This window comes from Myiozetetes cayanensis, unplaced genomic scaffold (assembly GCF_022539395.1).
Source record: "Myiozetetes cayanensis isolate MyiCay16 unplaced genomic scaffold, myiCay2020 scf17, whole genome shotgun sequence".
NCBI classification, from domain to species: Eukaryota; Metazoa; Chordata; class Aves; order Passeriformes; family Tyrannidae; genus Myiozetetes; species Myiozetetes cayanensis.
In genome coordinates, this window is record NW_026087378.1 from 2,687,160 (window position 1) to 2,710,454 (window position 23,295).

At 41.8% G+C, this 23,295-nt stretch overlaps 1 protein-coding gene across 1 annotated transcript in view; it reads right to left on the minus strand.

Moving 5' to 3' along the window:
* The window catches only part of TENM2 (teneurin transmembrane protein 2), a 617,318-nt gene extending 599,936 nt beyond the window's left edge, over window positions 1-17,382 (minus strand). Inside the window, exon 1 of the mRNA XM_050312365.1 lies at window positions 17,251-17,382. The gene's annotated coding sequence lies outside the window, so the exon portion shown is untranslated. The remainder of the gene's footprint in view (window positions 1-17,250) is intronic.
* Window positions 17,383-23,295: the final 5,913 nt, after the last annotated feature.

The window sequence follows — 23,295 nt, forward strand, 5'->3', positions numbered from 1 at the left end:
GCAGCTTTTTTTTTTTTTTTAAGTGTTATAAAATACAGTCTCTTTGAGAATATATTTTCTGTGAACTGTGAAAGAATGAAAGAAATCCATAGTACTTGCAGTCTGAATCACACATAGAATTCATATTTCTTGTAACTTCTTGTTTCTGAACTTCATCACCTTTAGCCAAGGTGATAAACCACCCACCTTTTATTACCCAGCTCTCCTCTGAAACGATGTGCTTACTATGCAAATTTTAGATGATACTTGCAAGTGGTCAGGATAAAGAAATACCTCATTTTCTTCAGATCTGTCACAAGAGTTGGCTGCAGGTGAGATGAGATTTTTAAGTTCATTCATGGCATTTGCTACACTCACCACATCCTTTGTGAGAGAGAAATCATGGCTAACGGGAAGCCTGAATTTTCAGCTCTGGAAAGGTGTCAGAGTACAACTATCTGGGCTTCAGTACTTCACTTCTAAGAACATGAAATAAATGAAAAGTCCACTCCTAGAGAATATGGCAATGAGAATAATGGAATAAACCTTGTTTCATTATTCCATGCAGCTTGGACAAGCCCAAAATTCAAAGTGCCAGTAGACTGAGATGAAAGTGCAAGTGAGACCTGTGACAACTCACTTCAGTTAAAAAAGTTCACCCCCAATACTTTATACATCAAATTTGGAGATGCACAGGCATCTCCCTGTGTATTTAACATCACTGTTTTCTGTGACAATGCACTCAGCCCCAGACAGACAGATATGTCTGAAGCAGAAAGGCCATCATGTTTTCCCAAGTTCTGGTCGCTTGTCACAGATTACAAAATGAAAAATCTGTTCTTAGGAATCAGGCATACACCCATTTAATTTCTCATACAGGGCACCATACCAATGACATGATGATGGACAGCATCAAAGTGTGAGGAGAAAACAACTCATCCCAATAGCAAATCTAAGAATTCCTACCCTTCTGATCCAGCATAATTCATTCACTTAGTACTTCTGCTTTAGAGATTAAGTCTGATGAGGGGTGGCTGATTGTTCAACTGGGATTGTTCAGTCTGGAGAAAAAGAGGCTCAGGGGGAACCTTCTCACACACTGCAATTCTCTGATAGAAGGGTGGAGCCAGGTGGGGGTCGGGCTCTGCTCCCAGGGAACAAGGGACAGGACAAGAGGAAACAGCCTCAAGCTGTGCCAAGGAGGTTCAGGCCGAAGTTCAGGAAGAATTTCTTCACTGAAAATGGGGGTCAGGCATTGGAACAGTCTGCTCAGGGAGGTGGTGGAGTCACCATCCCTGGAGGTGTTCAAGGAACAACCGGACGTGGCACTCAGGGGTTTACTTGACAAGGTGGTGATCAGTCAAAGGTTGGACTCTGTGATCTTGGAGGTCTTTTCCAATTTTAGAGATTCTAGGATTCATATCACAGAGCCAGTAGAGGGCTAGACCCCAGCATGGCAGGTATTTCTCCTATAAAGGGCATGTATTATAAAGGCAGCAGACACTAAACCCAAGTCCCACAGAGCTGACCCAGGCAGCTCTGCCAACACCCTGGCTCAGGCTGCACCCAAAGGGAACTCTGAGATCATGACCCCGTGTTATGCAATTGGTTTTGACGTGTCTTGGTCATCAGGCAGCAGTGGGAGCTGCTCAACAGACAGCACACGTTCTCTAGTTTTCTGCATCACAGACAAGAGAAATCACAGGGATTAGAACCATAACCAATTCAGAGCCAGCAGGACCATTAACTCTGTGCCCTCTAACCTGCATTCCTGTCACTCTGCATGGCAAGAATCAAACACACCAAGCAACAGCTACAAATCTGTCACCTTCAGCGCGGCAGCTGAACAATATACAAATTTCCTGCTTTACATCTTCTCTGGAAAGCTCCATAAGCACCACACTGAATGTGTTAAGAACACTACAGCTATTCCTCCTCAAAAAAAGGTACTAGATAACTTCATTACATTTTTCCTCACAACATAATCAAGGATTTAACAGTCATTGCACAGAAATCATCGCTACACTGAAGATGTATGACAAATCTGGTTTGCCCCAAAAATGCATATTGTGAAAGTGTAACAGAGAAGCAAATTAAAGAGAGAAATGTTTTAGAAAATGAGCAAATAAATTAATAAAGCTTTAAGAAGGTTGGGTGTTTTTTTTTTTAATTTTCTGACACAGTAAATTTATTTAAGACCTGCAGATTGCATGTATTTATTTGCCTAGTTTTGCTATAGGAGTTAAATGAAACATAATGAAGTATACACAGATATATTTTTCCCCAGTAGTTCTAAACTTAAGTTTTAATTTGAAAACCTTAATCTTAAAACAATATTATGAATGTGTAGTACAATCAAGTACTATAATATACTTTGTACTATACTGTGATTTTATTTTATATTTGGAAATAAGCTATATCTCCCCTATTCAAATACATTGAATAAAAATTATTTTTCTTTTCAGATCAGCCATTAGAATCCATTCAGTATCTGATGAAGATTTAGGGTCTTTTGAAAAAAAAACAGAGTTACTGTATTCCTTTCTAGTTTTCAGACACTAATTTCAAACTAGGAAGCAACATTTTGGTATGAAAAAGCTCAACAGCCATGATAGGAATTATTTAATTCAGTAATAATTCTACAGTTAATACCTCCTCTTAATACAAATTTGTTTCCTCAAAGATGGAAGAGAAAGTCTGAACCAGTAATCAGAAACTTCCCACACCCTCTTTTTTTGAAGGAAATTGTATGTATACATGCACATCCTTCCAAAAGTTAAACAAATTCATCTCAACACAGGAACAAAATAACAGCCTACATGGTGTTGTGCTTTTTCCAAAACACATTCTGAGCAGCAAGGGTTTTATGTAAGATTGTCTGCCAATTCTTAACTTGAACTATATTTTTGTAGTATTACCCTCATTTTAAGCTACTGATTCACAGGCAAATGCAGTTCATCATGTTTCTTTAAATACTCGTAGATTTAAGAATATATTTTTTAAATTTTTTTTGTGTTTACTTTCTATCAGAGAAATAATTAGTCATCTAATATTTCTGAGGGTAGGCAGGGTCTGCAGAGGGATCTGGACAGGCAGGATGGATGAGCTGAGGTCAGTGGTGTGAGGTTCAATAAGGTGAAGAGCTGGGTCCTGCCCTTGGGTCACAATGACCCCCTGAAGTGCTCCAGGCTGGGGGAACAGTGGCTGCAAAGTGCCCAGAGGGAAAGGACCTGGGGGTGCTGGTCAGCAGTGGCTGAACACGAGCCAGAGCGTGCCCAGGTGGGCAAGAAGGCCAAAGGCACCTGGCCTGTACCAGGGACAGCGTGGCCAGCAGGACCAGGGCAGTGACTGTCCCTCTGTGCTCACTGCTGGTGAGGCCACACTTGGAGTGCTGTGCCCAGCCCTGGGCTCCTTCTGGCAAGAAAGACACTGAAGGGCTGGAATGTGTGCAGGGAAGGGCAACGGAGCTGGTGAAGGCTCTGGAGGGTCAGTCCCATGAGGAGCAGCCTGGAGAAAAGGAGGTTGAAAGGAGGTTGTGGACAGGTGAGGGCTTGTCTCTTCTCCCAGGTAACAAGCAATAGGATGAGAGGAAATGACCTCAGGTTGTGCCAAAGGGAGGTTTAGATTGGATATGAAGAAAAAGGGAGGCCAGGCATTGGAACAGGCTGCCAAAGGGAGTGGTGGAATCACCACCCTGGGGGTATTTCAAGGAGATGTAAATGTGGTACCTGGGGACGTGGTTTAGCTGTGAACACAGTGGTGCTGGGTTAACAGTGGGACTCGATCTTGGAGATCTTTTCCAACCTTAACAATCCTGTAACTCCAACATAACTAGGCCAGAATAAGAATCAGTCCCCTGAACAAAAAGAAATCATTTTGTAGATAGCTAACGGAAACTCACTGCAGAAATACCACTGGCTGATGATAAACAGATGAATGATTCACAAATGCAAATGAGGAAAAATATTCTACAATAACACATTTGATTTTAGCCACAATTTAGAAATGCGTTTACAAGATTGTTTACAAGACACGACTCATTCCTTCCAATGCCCTTGTAAAAGTCCTCCCCATGTGTAACATGGAAAGCCTCATCCATTAATCCCAATCAACAACAGTACCAACTGAAAACTTCTGTAGTTCCATAGTGATACATTCACTTGCATCTTGCCATCAGGTTATCCAGGATGGAGAGAGAGAAAAAACAGCAAAATGAGGCTTCACACAGCCCTGTTTTTGCTGCCAGGTTCAACAGTGCTGTGTCATCTAACAAGCCTGAAAACCCAACTGGACTTTGACATCATGCATCAAGCTAAGCAGCCTCAATTTTCTTCAAGAGCCTGATGGACCAGGTCTGCTCTTCCCACAAAAATCACTGAAATATCTGTAATGATCACAGCTCTGCCATCAGGGGTTAAAAAGCCTGCTTAACAAAACCTGAAGAAATTATTGCAAAGTTTGACGGATTTTTAGAAGGAACAATTCAGTAACCATTTGCTATGTGACCTTCATTAGAATTTTCTTCATTATCATGTTGCAGAAATCTATTACATTACTGACTGGAGCTATTAGTCACTAGAAAGCCACTATCACGTTCCCCAAACTGGGGAATCATCATTACCATTAATTTCAAAGGGTAGCATTAAAAGAGACAATATTCAATATTTTACTTGCTAATTCTACTGTAATTCATGTTAGAAAAATATGCAGGAAGGTTATGCCAGCCTTGAAAAATCGCTCTTTTTTTTCCTGAGCCATTTTGTTTTCCAGGGAAAGCCTCAGCAGTATCTGGGGCATCCGGGGATACCTCAGTGGAATTCAGAGTTCAAGGAGCCGTTCTGCAGTACTGATACAGCACTAGTCACAGAGGGCACCTCTTTCCACATGTAAAAAGATCAGTACTGATGCAATACAGGGAAACAAGGAGAGAGGCAGGACATTCCCTCACAGAGCCATTATCGCTTCAGTCTTTCATCTCGCTCTATTTCATGTGTGTTCTAGGGACTCCCATGAAGACTTTGCTACTATTATCCTCTCCTCCCAGAATGTCTGTATGATGTAAATCATGATCTACTTTTCTGTGCATTTATTCCTGATGTTTCAGATTCGTTTACCAAATAAGGACACTTTCCTTTTCTTTCCATGGTATTTGATGAAGTCTCACTAATTATTTGGATGCTGTTCTTAGGGTACATGATGCCAAATGAATTGCCTGGGATATACAAACACTTATTAGTGCAAAATTTCAACTATGGAGTTAGAAGGTTGCTGCAGCACGTACAGAACAGCTCAGCAAAACAGCTATCTTATGATCTTAGCCTCCTTCCATACATTAAGGGCTTGCTTAGACAGGAAGCCTGAGGAGGAAAAAACCCAGTTTAACAGAAGCAACACAATATCCCACCTTGTCATAGCAAGGATTTTTGTATCCAGGCACAACACTTTTACCATTCTCTAACTATCCAAGTTTTCAGCTGTCCTAACTCAAAACGCCAGTTCAGTCACTTGAGAGATACATTCAATTTCTAAGAAACACACTTAGAAAAAAGTTGGAGGGTTTTTGGCAGACATCTGTGTAAATCCACCTATTTCTGTTATAAAGTGCTTGTCCAGTACATTGCAGAAAAATAAGGCTGGGAGAGATGCCCACTGCAAAGTTGTCTAATCTGTCCCCAGGTGCAGGCCACTATCAATGGTAATGTTATCATCCCAGATGGATGGCTGGCCAGTCTGCACTGTAATATCACTAACAGTGAGGATTTCACAGCCACTGCAGATGTACTATGCTTTACTATTGTTATCATCTGAAAGGGGATTTGGGGTTTGGGGTTTATTTGTTTTCTCTAATTTCTAGCCTCAATCTCACCTGGTGAAAGCTTTAAAGAAGTCCAAAGGGAGAGCAGAGCTGTTCGAAGTGCACATGAAGTGAAACACTATGCAACTGTGGCAAGGAACAAGTAGTCTTTCTGGGCTGAAATTCCTGCCAGAAAGTGGAAAAACAGAAAGATGAGAAGGTCTGAGAAGTCCTGTGGACATCAAAACTGAGATGAACAGAACTCAAAGGCTGCTGAAATAGTAGCTAGGAATTGAGCAGCCAGGTTAAGAGTTCCTTTTCTGGCCATGTGTCTATGTAGGCACAACGTCTTTGCCATTATAAGTCATGACATTTAAAAAACTATCCTGAAAACAGTGTCCTGAAAATGAGATTTAACTGTAACATACAGACACAACAAAGGGGAGGGGAAAGAAAGTCTCTCTCGTGATGAAAGAAACTGCTGTCTGCAACAGAACTGCAAATTCATCTTGCAAAGTCTTGAATAACTCACATACAACAGACTTAGGGACAGCTATAAATAAACCACTTAAGAAAAGCAGGCAGCTCCGAGATCTAAGTTACTCAGTTTTCCCAAAAACATGTTTCCCATTGAGACACTATATTCCACTGTGAGCCACTGTATTCCATTATTCACAGGGATAATGGATTGAGGCGTATGAGAAGACTGAAATAGCCCTTGCCAGGTGTGTCCCAGGAGTTAAGAGAAGCTCATCTCTGGTGTTCCAAAATTTCAGCTTTTAGTCAGCACAGAACTTATGAGATGACAAGGAAATGGGAATCAGGATGACAGTGGGATTTCAGTACTGCCTCCCAGTTTTAATTTGGGAGAGGTACAGCTGCTTCTGGCACCTCTGTGGCACAGTCACGGTCAGCAGTGAGGTACATCCACCCTGCCCACCAAAGGATTCCAGAGTGTTAAAGGGAAGGACTAAACTGGGCATTCATTATTCCACCAATCCTGAGCTTGGTGACTGAAAGAAGAGAAGAATATGGTCCCATAATGTGCTAAAAGCAGTCAGTGAACAACAGGCCATCTACCTGCCACGTATTTCCAACATAATACAGACAGTTTAGTTTTTTCAAAAGACTCTTGTCCATGTTCAGACTAATCACAAAGGGAGAAGATAGCCTCTATAATAAAGCTGTTTATCTGAAATTAAAAATTGGATTAATTTTGCTTTCCCTCCTACACTACTGGAACCTCATCCAACTTCTATCATCTTCCAAAACACTTTCTAATTGAAACATTTGCAATTAAAAAGGAAAAAAAATCACAATGGCAAAAGGTGTGCAATTAGCAAACCCGAAGACACACATCTTTCCACAAAACTGATACATTTCAGGCAGTAAATCCAGTTCCCAAATGAACCTGCTACAGGAGGGCTGGAAGGAAAGCACAGTTTGTAAACTGAGTGGGTGAACTCAGAGGCAACAGATCCAGGCCCTTATCTGCAGGACTGCAACAGCCCTTTTGCTAAGTGGAGAATAAACTTATTTTTCGGTGCATTTGCTTATCCTGCACCACTGCTTCCCTACTCAAGGAAGGATTGTTTTCCATAATACAAAAAGCTATTACAGATTTACTATGTGAGCAAACTGATATGTTGAATAACTGCTAAGTAGAGAAGATGAATAAATAGCTCTGTGGACTTCCAAAGTAAGCAAAGTGGAAATAAACATCAATTCAGAACATTCAGCATTTAGCTCTAATCTGCTGGTAATGGACACAAATAAGACTTCATACACACAGAAGAAATGGCACCAAGTACAAGTACAACTACTGGCAATAGTTATTCAACTACAAACTTTAAACTATACCTGTAAAACCTTCCCCAGCAGTGACTGAGGGCAGCAGGGTGGGCAATGTGGACAAAGGAAGGTGGAAGAGAGAAAAGGGACCCCCATTCAACCAAAGAGATTCCTTTAAGGGTCATGGCATAAATGTGATAAATTCACCACCCAACCACCTGACACAGAAAGCGTTATTTTAAAATTCACAAGGATATGCCTACCATGACTTCTGACACAGACAGACCCATTCACAACAAAGCAGTCCAAAAATATTCATGAACTGACTGAACTAAGTCAAATAACCCTTGGTCATGGAGCTTTAAATACTGCTGTGCCAGAGATAAATGCAGAGCAGATAAGTGACATCAGAAGGAAGGCAGCAAGGAATTTGTTAATCCCCATTTTTGCTAGCTCACCACCTGGACCCAGGAAACAGCACCTCAGCCACAGCCCTTCCACCTGCCAGGCCTGCCAGTATCCTGCTCTGCAAACAAGGTGAGACACAGATGGAGTAACACATAGCTGCTCCTCAGTACAAGAGAGTCCTTGGGGTTACTTCTGCTTGCACTGCCTAAATGGAAAGCAATCTCAAACCAAGTATTGAGCACCTTTTTCTTTAACCTCAGTGATTCTTTTTGTAATGTGTAGTACCAAGTACCATTTTTATTTTCTTTTTCTTTAAAGAAAAACACTTAGAAACAAGAAGCTGGCCTCCCTACCCAGCTAAAACAGTAGCATGTGTAAGCAAGGCTCGATCCTAAATCATTACAATCACTGCCACAAATTCAAGATCATATATATGTTTGTTGTTGCTTAGTTTGAAAATAATACCTGCTAGCTATAAATTATAGGTTCTGCTGTGCCAATATTATGGCCTAGCAAGTACAAAACAGCATTTCATTAGCAAAATTGAAGGGACACCCAACCATCTTTTAAGTGTCATTCTTTCAAATGTATCAATTAAACTAAACTGCAAGTGGATGACAATGGGGAAAACATGTTCTGGCAGAGGTTGCCTTTAGCAGGTGATCCTTTCTCACACACAGTCATTTGAACAACAGCAGGACAATAATGACTGTTTGCAGGATCAGACCCTTGCAGTCAAGCACAGCTAATTCAGGCTTAGCTGTCATTATATCAAAGTATTTTTATGTCACAAATTTAAGGACACTCGTGAAACTCATAGGGATGAATTACTTGTTTTCAGGCAAACTGCTTCAAGATTTTCTGAATATCCACCAGGTTTCAGCCTCACTAGGACTAACCCAGTCCGACTATACATCAGACTTCTAACACTCCGTTCCAGGGGCCAGGAAATTTTCAATAATCAGAGGCTCTTTTGTATCCAGGGCTCGATGGAAAACCTTTGGCAAATGGAGGCAGAACAAAGCAGCAATCATAGCACCTTTACAAAGGATCTAAATCCCACACCTCACACTGCTTCTCTTCTGCAAGAGCAAAGGAATGAAAAAGATTGTCTCCTTTGCCAGGAGTCATCAGGGAAGAAGGGACTGACCATCAATGTTGGGAGTATCAACAGAATCCTAATTCTTACCTCCCCCAAGAAGATGCTGAGGCGAACAGAGTGATGCAGCTCTCTCTATCCCAGAACCCCGTGCAAAGGGAAAAGGTCACCCAAAAGCTGGCCTTAAACTGACTGGGGTACAATTATAAATCTCAGTCCTGTAACACACAACAAGTTCAAGATCTACAGAACAGGCAATGTATAAAATCCAGGATTCACAGTCAATGAAGGTTATGGGCAGAGTGACAGGTGTGGAGGAAATGCATAAGCTGCTCTGTAAAAGAGCAATCTATTAAGGGCTTATATTTTGGACTGAGAAACACAGGGGGAAGTGATTACTGCTCCTTTAAAGGAAAAAGAAAAGCAATTTAAGCCTGAAGGTAGCTGATACAGAATGCCAGCTGAACTAGAGGAACCTATGGAGGCCCCTGGGATTGCTGTAGAAATGGAAGAAGAGTTGCAGTTAGGTAATTAGAGCTTCGGTGGAAGAATAAATACTCCACAGGCAAGCCACAGGTTCTACTCACCTCTCGCCACTTCTTCTCTCCAGCAGTGACAGCTGCTTGTGAAAGGTCTCTCTCATTCAACTCATTAGTTAATAATCCTCACTGGTAATGTAACAAGGAACACAACACCAGGAGGAGCTGCCAGCTCTTCCCTCACTGCTCCAAGGCACAACCCAGGGCTCGAGGTCTCCCAGGCACTCACCCCAGTCACAGTAATGCACTGGGGGAGCCAAAGGCCATGAGCAAAATTTTGAAAGAGAAAAGACACCCCCAGGGCAGGGGAGGTAATATTCAGGTTACTTTTTTTCCCCTGCATTTCTCTCTTGCTCCCCCTCTTCATGCCCCAGAGGAAAACTGCTGTTCGTACAAGGGGTTGCACCTTGCTAGGGAATGATCCAAAAGCAGCAGGAGGAAGAGAGAGATGACAGTGATCCACTGAGGACTCACTATTTCAGCTTTTCTCTGTGATGGTAAGATTAGTGAAGACATGTTGGTTATCCATGTCATGATCTCAGAAAGACTGTGTCTCCCCTTTGCCCTGCAGTGGTGAAACAAAGTACCACGAAGATATTTCCACCTTCCAGAGGGACTGTCTTAGAAGGAATACTGAAATAATTGTGACTCTGCTTGCCTAGAAAAATGCTGCAGCAAGTTCTGCTGCACAGGGAACCATTTCAGCATTAGTCCTGACCACTGTCATGACTCTGAAATATTTGGTCTGTGCAGCTCCACTCTCATGTCACCTCTCAACCTCAAGCAGGTTGCACAGAAGAGAGAAGGTGACAATGTTCTGGATTTCAGTCAGAATCCCTTAGCAGGTAGGAAAGCTGAAAGAAAAGACAGCTGCACAGCTTATTCTTTATTCCATTGCTGAGGCCATTGGTGTCAGAGAAGATTTGCACTGGAATACCACATACTTCAGTATTGGTTAATAAAGCTGTGCCTTCCAAATTTAGCACTGGACTAAGACTTTTCCTCTCACTGCTCTGTGCCCACAACAAGCAGCTGGAGAGAAAGGGCAAAAGAGATTTAGGTTAGTCCCTGTGCAGGGAGACAACTAAAGCCAGCTGACTTCTCTGCAAAAACAAAAAAGGTTTAGTTCCTTTTGTGACTAAGGCTGTACACAAATCTTTGTTACTGTATCTTGATTTTAGATTACTAATAATCTACCTGACCATCTACTTCTCGTAAATCTTTCCTGAAAAGACTTGACTCAACTACCAAACACACACATTTATTTCAGGTGCCTTAACTGAAATATCTAGATGCAGGTTCTTTTCTCAAGGATTTTCCACAGCCAGAGATGCAAGACAAAGTCCTGAGGGACATAAAGAATCGATCTTAGAGTACAGCTAATGGGAAGTTTTGATCATCCTATAGGCACCCACTTAGCTCTAACAGTCAACTTTCCTTAAAAACCTGTTCTCTATTGCTCCACTTCCAGTAGCAATCTGCACATGTAGCACTTCCCTCAACAGGTTTTTTCCCAGGGTTCTTTAGCTGATATTTAGGCCACATGTTCCCAAAACTGAAGGAAGCCGTTCACTATGGGAATTTTCTGTATCTTCACTGCTGGCAGACCTCCATGTGTCACACATATATGTACACATGTACTATAAACACCATGGACAAATCAAGCTGTTACAAAATTATTACAATTGCTAATCCACTTCCATGGTACTGTTGTGTTTACTTACAGATGTAGTTACGTGTATCACGTTTCAACTCACTGAAATATTCTCCTATAAAGTAAGATTTGTCTAAAACTTTACCCTCGTTGGAAGGGGTCTGACAAAATATTAATTTTTTCTGCTAGACTCAATAATAATCCTTTTGAATTCAGTGTTCAGTCAGCTATGTTGAAGTAGGAGAGAAAACTATTTCCCTATCCTGTTAGGGCTTACGTTTTTGTGGATGTTCACATTTGCACTTTCTCATGCAAACCAGAATACCAGCCATAGTTCACCCTCTCAAAAACCACAGACAATGTAAAAACATTTTCTCTGTGTCAAAACTACAGAGAGAAAAGTCAGAAGAAATGCCCTGACAAGAAAACATCCCTTCAGAGGAAGTTCTGTGTTCCAGACTAAAGTCTTGATGGACCACAACTTTCTGAATGTCCCTCAGCACAGAACCACACCCAAATGCACCAAGAACCTGCACATGCACATCCAATTCTGTGACCTGTGGAAATATAAACTAAGATGGAAAATCATTTTCTTTAAATGCCTAATTCTTTAGTAATGGTCAAAGTAGGGATGACACAGTGACAGCAGAACTGCAGAACTTGTTTTAATTTATTTCAGAAAACTAATTTAATGTTGCAAGTTTGAAGTGCATAACATTCCTCCCTAGGGAATGTATTTTTATACACTATGATGCATTTAATATTTACCTTTGCTCCTTTATTTCAATTGATGTAAAGCTAATGCCTTGTTTTTCCTCCAGCATATGATTCAAACACAGTATTTCCTACAGCATTGGCAAAAGAAGCAAAGCAAGTAAAGTGAACTTTATTCTAAAGATCACAAAGTTTTTCTTTAGTGTCATGCTTATATCTGTACATCTGGTATTCTGCTTTTGTAAATATTCAGCATTTTGTTGTTGTTGTTATTGTTGAAAAAGGTGCTTACCGTTGTTTTAGTGCATGGTACAATCTTGGAGCACACTATTAGGACAACTTATTTCTCCTTTTTTTTTTTTTTTGGTAAAGATTAAAAAAGTCACTAGGCAATTACACTCACAGAAAGCTTTGGAAAAATCTATTGTTTATATTTCCTAGGACTTTCTATATTTTACAGTTTTACAGGTGAGCTCACATTCCTATGTAGCAATGGCTTCATAACAGAATTTTTATTTTTTCTACTGACTTACACCTCTTAAACTTTCATTTTTCTACAACAGTTGACATGTAGCACTGTCAGAGCCACCCAAACCCACAACAGAACCAACACTTACAATTCAGATATTTAGGAAAAGTTCATGGTTTCCATAGGCTCACACCCCACTCTGAATGAGCCTTTCCTTGCCTGTGTGGGCTCAGAGACAACAGATAAATCTGGAGAACTGAGACCAACCAAAAGCTTCAAATGCTGCTACTAAAGATAAAGGCAGCTACAGTGTGCCCCAAACTGCTATGAAAATCCTTCAAGAGCAGCTACTTATATATTTTATATCATTTTAACACTTATTTGTAGTTTGGAAGGGTTACAGTTAGTGTTTTGGCCAAGAAGTTTCTTCAGAAGAAAACGACAATATTTTTTTTTATCCAAAACCAAAAAGGGTGATACCCTGTTCTTAATTTCCCCATATTAACTGACTGGCATAGTTAAAAAAAATACAACTCAATGCAAGAAAGCACAATACAAAACCATCCCCAAAGCCAAACCACCCTAGCTCAGAGCAACTCCATTTCCATTAATCAGATAATAAAATCTATCTTCTATAAAACCTGTTCCCAAGTGAAAGTAAGCCTGACTTAAAATCAGTTGTTTCCCTGTTACCCAGAACGTGTCTGCCACTGGTGTAAGGCAGTGCATGCACTGTGTATCCATTCACAACCTGCCCAGCTAAACCTAAGTTTGTAATTCAGCTTGTTCATAAAGATCTTACAACTACATCCCTGTTTGGATGACTACAAGGTTAATAATGTTCAGCAATGAAGATGAAAGTAGACAATTTATTAAGATTTGGCACTGAACGTCAATCAATTCAATCAGAAAGAATCTATTTAAAAAAATATAGATATAAAAAAAAGGAATAATATCACAGCTTAGCACGCTTCCTGCTGATCCCAAAAGTCTGTCTGATTACATCCAGTCAGTCAGCAAGGTGGATTTAAAACAATGGATTGGAACTGCACCAGCATTAGGAGATCCCAGTGCCGAACAATAATTGTGAGACAAAACTAAGCTAACAGAGGATGCCCCAAAGTGTCTTTTAAATCCATACATGGATTAGGTGGGACTGTATTGCAGAAAACACGTTACACGTGGCTGGAGCCACTCAAGGATCAGACACAGGGGCTCTCTGAGGTTACAGGCACAGCCAGGACACGGAGCTGGTCCAGTGTGTGCTTGGAACTCTGATTCACCAGAGTCATTTCATAGCCCACCTCTTACATAACTCAAAGCTCACTGTACAGGAGCTTCTCGTGCAGCAAGAGATGAGAAAGATGAGTCACCACCAGCTGGCATTGACGGCTCCGGGCTGGGACACCTCCGGTCACAAAGTATGGACCGGTTCTACATGTATTTATTATCAGCAAAACGAGCCTTTCTCTTGTTGCACAGTAAGGGCTATATGAAACTGTTCTTCCTGGTAAAGGTCTTGTGAAATTTTAAGTAATGTAGAGTTTAAAAAAAAAAAAAAAAAAAGCCTGGGAAAAAACTTGCCATTTCCATTAAATACTGACCTTCTGAAAGAGCAAGTCAGGACTAAAACATCTCTTATCTTAATCAGTTTGGTGGAAATTAATTTAATTTATATTTTAAGGTTGTATTTACTGTTACAGATCCAGGGCAAGGGAGGGCAAACTTTTTAGAACTATCCATTTACATAAAACACTACTGTTTAAAGAAGAGTCCAATATTTTTTTAGTCTTATTTTTAAGCATGGACTTCAGTGGTGCTGCTCCTAAGTGCATCTTTTGCCAAAAACATTAAGGATTGAGGGATTAAATTCATGGTAAACTGCAAACAAACACAAACCAGCTTTTCAAACATTGGTATATTGACCTAAGTGGTCTGATAGAGGCTTGAGCTTTGTCTCCATCTAATTTGACCTTCAGTTTAGTTTGACCTCTCAGACAAGAAAGTCTAGACACTGACCTTGATTGAACTGAACATTTTCCCTTTTCTCTGTTGTTCTAAATAATTTTAAGCACACAATCACTAATACAGATAACACCATTACTTACTGTAACAGTACAACTGTTCACAGGACATTTTCTTTGACGGCAGAAACAAAAATGTCAGTATTTGACAGGAATATACCAAAGCCATGTCCACAGTATATGACAAGTTGATATATATATATTGCTGTTTTCACCAGAAATAAAACTGTTCTTTAAAAAGGCAAAGAAATGTAACAGCCTCCTCAAATCAATATGAACCACTGCTAATCTCTGTGACCTAACAAGAGAAAGCACCTCCTCTATTTTCTTATGCAGCCTTGACTTTTAGTGTGAAATATTAAAAATTAAAATACAGTTCAATGTAATTACAGGAAAACATCACTAGTGATGTTCACATGTTAGTTTTCCTCATGTTACCCAAGCAGTTGAAATCTAATGACACAGGAAGACCATTTTTTTTTTCATTAACTCTATAAAAAATAAGCACATAGAGAGCTAAAATTTTAGTGTTTTCTATAAGCACTGGTCTTAGCAGGAAATGTTTTTTAAAAAGCAGAATGAAAATTCAAACATTATCTGGATGAAAACTTCTCTTTTTTTAAGCATGCTATAAGCCTGTTAAGACTTGGATTAAAAAATGCTTTTTCGAGTTCTCACGTTGCCAGGACACTAAGAAATCACAGCTCAAAAAGTTTTCCTCTCAAAATGAATTAAAGCTCAGCTCTCACAGCTGGCTTTTTGAATACCACACAATCCATATCGGTGTAATAAATGACTAGTTTTTATTTATTACTCAGCGACTGGAAACCTCAGCACATGGGCCAAGCTAAATTAATTGTCAACCCGGTCACTGATTTGCCAATGCACAGGAAAATGATGCCTAAATACACTGTTTGTATATATTTCAAATCTTGACAAAGCAAGAAATGTCACTTATCTTCAGGTTGTCAGCCCCTTGTAAAAATCACCTCTACCCAGCACTTCCATCAACCCCTTAGAAAGGTACCTGTCATTCTATATGGTGGTTCTGTACCAGTTGAATGATAACTCACATGTCTTGAAGAAGGAATCACCTCTCTCAATTCCTCTGAAGTTCGAAGAAAAGCTTGGAGACTGCACAGCCAATGTTAACTACTACAGTTACTTAAAGTAACCATACTAACAGGTGATACTACTTGTTAATTAACTCTGCACTTAAAAGACTGTGGGGTTAAATCCATCAGACTTGGAGGAGCATTCCATAAAGTGCTCTGTGAGGATATTAGGTAGCTACACATACTTATTGACATAGTGCATTCTCTATTGTTTCAGTAAAGCTTTATGTTCTTAAATTACTGCTGCTAGACTTTACTTCTTTAGGACACATGCATTTTGAATGTCTTCGATCTTACATAATCTTTTAACTATTCAGCTAGACCTTATAAACAAAATCTCCTTTAATTCTGTGCTCCTCCATTTAAATTCTGTTATAACACCTGTTTTCTCCATGCAATACAAGGTTTGGTAAATTTAAACAAGTACAAGTCAAACATTATATATAAATATTTAAATATTTATGCACACAGATATACACACAACAAGGCAATATTTGCCATTATATTCTGAGCCTTTTAAAAGGACAGAACACTTAAGTATGGAAGTTAAAAAAAAAAAAAAAAGGCATAAAAAGCACACATTAAGACATCGGTACTGCTAAATCCCCTGACACCACTGCAAATAAATGTTTACACATGAATCTTAACAAGAAGAGTTGAAAAAGGACTCTGGTTCAGAGGCAGAGAGTTAAGAGCTCAATTCACATCCATTAAGGCACCTTATTTAAATTTCAGTTTGGGTGTACGCGAGAGACAAAACAGTATCTTGTCAAAGTGCCACTCCACGTAAGGTCTACCAGGGACGCGCTCCGCTGTGAGCACACGCTGGTACATTGTCTCAGCGCTGGATGTGATACATGCCAGCAATCTCTGCCTCCACAGCCAGGAATTTATTATTAAGAGCAATTCCCAAACAGCTCAATCGCAGGGCTGTACGTGAAACACCAAAGCGCGTCTACGTTTATTATCTTTGCCAACAACAAAATATTACCGTCCCTTAGTGCTTCCTGCAAATCTGCAGCAATGATGCAGATTTTTTTTTCTTTAATTCCCTTTCGGAATACAAATGCCTGCCTTCTCCTATTGCTGCCCGTTCCTAACCGAGATGCGCTGTGGACAATAGTTTCTGAATCAGCGATACCTTCCCACACTGTTGGCAAACACTGAAAAAATAAATAACAACATCGTACTTCAAGCCCGGAAGAAAAGAGGGAAAGAAAAAAATAAATAAATTAATTAGAAGAAGAGGCTTAAAGAGCAAAGGCAAAATTAAACCACCGTGAAAATATCAGAAATACCAGCGATGAAGGATGAGAATTAACAGGCAGAAAAGCAGCAGCAGCAGCACTTATTGCAGAGGCACAGAGAGAATCCTCCTTCCCTGGAACTCATGCAACTAATGACCTCTCCAAGTGCTGAATTCCAGCTCCGGCACACGGACCGCGCAGTGCCCGGGTGTGACACACACACACACACACATCTCACATCTCACATCCCACATCCCAACTTGTCAACTCCGCTAACGCAATTACGGCACGGGGGGGACGCGGGAGGCAGGAGCGGCTCAGACCCGAGAGCGCTGCGGCTCCGGGCGCCGCTGCCGAGCGCGGAGCGGAGCGGAGAGCCCCGAGCATGCCGGCAAGTACCGAGTGAGGAGCATTTACCAGCAGCGGCGGCGGCGGCGGCAGCAGCAGGTTGAGCAGCCCGAGCGCCTCTCGCCGTTCTCTGGGCGACAACTTCGCACCGGTGCGGATTCCTCCAGTGCGGAGGGGAGGGACACCCCCCTTCCCTGTCGCTCTGCCCTGCTCTCCTCTCCCTTCCCTTCCCCTGCTCTCCCGTCCCGTCCCTCCCGCAGGAGCGGAGCGGAGCGCCGGGAACAGCCGCAGCCTCGCGCCGCCCCCGGGGGAGCGCGGGAGCGGAGGGAGCGCGCGGGGAGGCGGGAGCGCGCAGCGGGAGCGCGCCCCGCTCAGTCAGCCGCGCTCCGGGCGCGGCCCCGCCGCTCCTTCCCCCTCCTGAGCCCCGGCAAAGGGGGCCGGGAGCGCGCGCCGCGGCCAATCCCCGGCCCGCGGGAACGCGCGCGGGGCCGGGAGCGCGCCGGGAGGCAGCGGCGGAGCGGGGATGCGAACGGCGATGAGGAGACGGGAGCGGGGATGGCACCGGCGGCGGCGATGGCACCGCCGCTTGTGTGTGCCCTCGCTGCCTTGACCGCCCCTGCCCCGGCCCGGGCGCTGCCGCAGCGCCGCGGGAGGCGGGGACGCGCCCGGTCCCCGCCGGGATGCCCGTCCCTGGACCTCCCTCCCACCGCCCGCCGGGCCCCGAGGGGGCAGCGACGGCAGAAAAGCTGTTAAATATACCGCTGCCATCCTTTGGCCACGAGTTAGGACCGTTTCAGCAAACTGCTGTCAGTTCTGCAGGGTGGAATTACTTCAGCTATAATCTTACGAGCTGGCCACGGGCGAGCCCCAGACATCACGTTCCATATAACATTACTTCCAAATTCTGCACAGAATACTTGTCTTTTCTCTGAAGTAATTCACCATCGACTATTACTGAACCTTTGCTTCCACACACACACACACTACACCACTGCTGCACATCTGCAAGACCACCAAAAACAGGAGTACTAAAGTAGATCAGGAAACAAGAGGATGCCGAGCTGCCAGGCACAAGTTGATGTCAACCTATAAAACTTAGTACGTATTCCTGGCAAGGCCAAAAGGAAAATAGCAACTGGAGTTAACCAGGAATCACAGAAACAGCAGTGAAAAGAAGCCTTGGACACGGGTAATGCACAGCAGCAGGGCCAACAATGCCACTTAACATAACAACTTCATGTCCATATCCCATAAAATAGAAAATCTCTGCAGGGAAAGGGAGTAAACTGGAGCGCACTGGATTAGCTGTAGCTGGGGAAAGTGTACTGTGAATGTCTGATTAGAGAGAAACTACAGCAGAGTTAATTTTCCAACTGCAACTGTAGTTTTTTAACTGTCAACAAAGAGCAGGAGTTTTAAGGGGCAATCCAGGAAGCAGCAGGGAAGCATCTCTCAGCTTTTCAAGGTTAATTGAGAAAAGGGGAGAGCCGAGCATACTGGTAGAACTCGGGAAATTACATGCAATGGTGCCGCTTGAGGACTGCATCTATTCACAGGAGTGAAGAAGATTCAGAGCCACAACTTCTCCCTGGCCTCATCTTTTTCTATGGCATTTCACAGATTTCAAGATGTGTCCTTGTCTTTAATGCTGTGGTCAAGATTTTAATGTACTCTGCATGGCAGTGTCTTGATTCTGCAGAGAGTCTTGTGTACAGACATACTGCAACAGTCATTTTACTGGAAATAACATCTCTGAAAATAAACTAGATGGCAAAAAGGAATGCTGGAGATGTATTAAAAAGACTTGCAGTTAAGTAATGAGTTGTCCCTATCAAGAGGAGAGACAGAATTACACATTTTGATGAATGCAAGTTTGAGTGAAAAAGGTAATGGAATGTCTGTAATAGCCGTCCATAAAGCATGTAACTTGATGCTTATGATGATTAAAGAGAAATTAGCAAAAACCAGAATTCATTTGGCTCTCACATTCTAAAGGTATTTGTAAAACTTTATCTCATTGGAGTATTTCTAGCAGTGATCTATACAATATTACAAAGCTACTTTAACAGACCAGTGATTTGAGAGAGAACAAACAAATGGCTGATTAAATGCCATGCAACAAGGATTTGTTGCTGGTCAATTATGATGGATACGGGTTAATGGCACAGACCGGTCCAGGCGCCTTGGTGAGGTGGCCTCATTTGTTCAACAGAGCTGCTGAAGTCAAGGTCAGGCACCCAGTGAAAAAGAACACGGGTGACATTTCAGGCTGGGGGGATTGTTTTCTGGAAGGCAGTTTGCAATAAACAGCATTAGTTTGTCCTGGTGAATAACTGAATACATGCTCCCACTGTTATGGGTTAGTGAAGATGACAGCCGGGAGTGGATGGGTAGCAGAGAGAGCATCAGAGCAAAAATAAACACAAGTTACATGTCTAGGCAGTATTAGTAAGACCAATGTGGGAATACTGGCTTTGTGTCCACAGTTAGGATTAATGTTAATTATACAAAAACTGGAATAACTGAGAGACAATTAATGTAGGTTTTAGAAGGATAACTGTGTCTTCTGCCTAAAGTGAGAGTCCTAACAGAAGACAGGGAAACATGGTCTCTCTTCCTCTTGTTTCTGTTTAAAATGATCTTGGATTCCTTTAGATGTGGTGATACAGGACAGGTTTGTTCCCTTCCCTTTAATCTGGTGCTAAGGGTAATCTCCTGGGAGTGGGAGACATGATCCTGAATATGCATGAGGCTGCATAGAATAAACCAAGCACCTCATTTCCTGGGTCTCTTTAACTACTGGATTAGTAGGTAAATGGTGACCACAGGCTACATCTCCCCTTGTATGTTTTAAATACGTCATCTCTGTTTAGTTCTTTAGAGGAAAGAATGTAAGTGCCTCCAAGAACAAGTACCAAGCAGTGAATCTCAAGTGAATATAAGAGTATTCCTTCAGATTTTAGCAAAGGAACGGGGACTGCAGCCGGATCCCTGCCCCTGCTGGCTCCCTCAGTCACTGCTCCATGCCTGGGATGCTGAATAGGCAGGGTTGTGATGCGCTGCCCACAGCCTGCATCAGTTACCAGCTTCAGTCCCTCACATCTTTGGGGCTTCTCTCAGAATCACCTTGTCACTCACAGAACCTGCTGATACGAGAGCATCTTGTGCCCTTTCAGAAGGGCCACGGCTCTATCTTCTCACACTTCTTTGAAAAAGTGACCTTCAGTGTGATATAAAAGGAAAGAAGAAAGGAGACAACAAGAAAGATTAGCAGTTTAGTGGTGGGAACTGCTGGGTGCTTGTCCCCTTGCCTTTTAAGCACATGTCTGAACTTTCTGACCTGGAACTGCTGATTTTTCAGTGTGTCCCTATATATCATTATTCCTCTATTCACATGTAGCTGCTCCACCACACACATTGCTACAGCTTGATCAAAACAGGTGTAATTAAAGAGCTTCTGGGAGCTGATGTATGTAAATGCCTTGCACAGTGAAGGTGAAATTTTAGTACTGTAGCTTATTAATGATAGGAACATTTTACCTATAGAATGTGCATTCTGGTGTTGCTTGCACTCAAAATAGAAATGAAAATCTTTCTGAAAGTTCTGTTGTACCTCAAATGTAAGTTATGGGATTGTTGGAGTGGTTACTTGGGTGAAGCTCAGGTGCAGTTCACTGGCTGGCATCACACAAGGGGTCCATCCCAGATAATAACTGTAATTTTTTCAAACCTTGTAAATTAGAATTTGTGAAATGCAATGATCCACCGTAACAACATAGGACTCTTCAGAATAAAGAGAGAGCTTATCTTCCTGAACAATGCCTCTCAAATGCTTTAACATGTTGTAAAGAGGATTAATTTTATTAATTGGTACAACTTCCTACATTTATCATATATACTGTAATATTGCTAGTTGCACCTGATTCAGATGTCCAATTTTCATTCTTAATCCTATGCCTGCAATTGCATAGTAAGAAATACATTCTCTGAACAGTAGTCTGAATTAGAAAAAAACAGAAAAAAAATGCACATAGGAGTATCTATCTGTTCCAAGGAAGTAACCAGTGGTGGTGTGGGAGAAGGAGCCTGATATCATGCAGTGAGCTACCAACAGAGGAGGAATGGCATGATGCAGAATTTTAACACAGAATTTTAACTAGAATAACCATCTTTGGTAATTCAGTAAATGTGTTGTTTGTTTGATATTACAATAAGAGAGTTTGTGTCACCTCTTAAATATTGCCAGGAGCTGTGTGTAATTTGTCAGACAAAAAGAAAAGAAAGGTGTTCAAATTGTATTAGTATTTCCAGGTAGTTTCCAGTCTCTTTAGCCTTTTTCTTTTTTCTTTTTTTTTTTTTCCCCTTCCCTTCTAGAACCAGCCCATCCACCTTGTAAGAATTATAGCCTGTCTTTGAGATGGCTCAAATGGAAGCACTGAGCAGGTAGAAAGCCACTTGGTATATGCTTGAACAGCTCTGAACAATTCAGTGTCATCAACAAGTTTGCAGTTCTGGAAGAAGAAGAGGAGGGGAATTTAAAAAAAAAAAAGATGGAAAGTCCTTGTAGGTAATACTTGCTCAGTGGAAAATAAAGAAAAAGTGAAGACTTTTACAGGCACGGAACACTGTTGTACTTCAGAGGAATCGCTGCCTGCCAATGAGTGTGTTCAGTATGCACAGCCATCCCTCATGGAACCCCATCCCCACGCAGAACTCCTCAGAATTCCACCTCTGTGCCCTGGTGTGTGCCTGCAGTGTGCTCTGCACGCAGCAGGCTCTGCACTTACATACCTAACCCTCTTTTTCCCTGTAGTGCCTCTGCTGGCCACAAATATTTCAAAGGAATTCTGAGGAATAGGGCTCCTAACCAGTTGCTGAGGTGGACCAATGCCATCTGTAAGCAAATGATGAGCCTCTGCTCATCTGGCTGATCAAGAGGAGAATTCACTGGGCACTGAGAAGAATTCTTGTGTTTAAATTGTCCAGCTCTCAGGAAAAACACTTTATGGGTATTAAAATTAGGTGCCACTGCTGAAGAGTTGGTGGGATGCACTGTTTCCACAGGAGTTACTGTGCTAACACACACAGGGATATCAGGGCAGTTCTTACTCTGTGAATCACGACCCAGGTCTTTTACCTTCTTGTGGCCCACCTCGTTACTGGAGTCATACTGATTTCTAATACACTTTTTGGATTCCAGTTCCCCCATACTGAAATCTGTACTGTCACTACTTTTGTAAGATAAATGGAAGATACAGTAGTTAACTAGTCCTAAGCTTGGTTTTGCAAACTCCTGACTGTTACTGAGAGTAGTTGCAAACTATTGCAATGTTAATTCTCTCAGCCATTTAAACGACTCTGACACGGCAGAGGATGAACAGTTTCACTTGTCCTCCCGCTGTAATTACTGAGAGTTGTAACCATCACGTTAAAGAAAAACTATTTGCTTTATGTAGTTGTTTGTATATGGAAATGCCTTTGGATTTCGGAGTGGGAGAAAATACTCCAAGGTGATTATGAGGAGCATTCTGGATAGTAATAACGAGTTCACCGACAAAGTGAACAAAGGATAAAGTCAACACTTATTTCTGATGCCAGAAGTGGTTTTTCTCAGCTCTGCATGAAGTGGTTTTGGTGTGAATGAGTTACACCACAGATACACACTCTGCTCAAGAGTGAATGGGGCTGAGTTTGGGTAAATGGCACCACACACAGTACCTAGTCTGGGTGAAAGGTAATTTGAACTGTTTCAGCTGCAATTAAGTGGTAGAATAATATATCTGGGAAAATAAAGAGAAAAGGAAACTAGCAAGGTATAAAGGATACAGTAGCTACTTTGCATAATATTGAAATCAGTCAGTCCAAGATTTGAAGTCTGACTCAAAAGCATTGTTAAGTTTGCAGTCTGCTTCAGCAATAAGGGTGTAAACTGGTACAGACAAATCATCTGCTGCAGGGTGCATGGAAAAATGCAAAGAATTATTGGGGAAACAAGGATGAGAACAGAAAAAAAAAAATAGAAGAGTCCAATACATAAAACAGGGCATGCAGTTCGTAACAGTTTACCTTCTAAGTGATACACTTGTATCCCTGTATGAAATGCCAATGCAAACT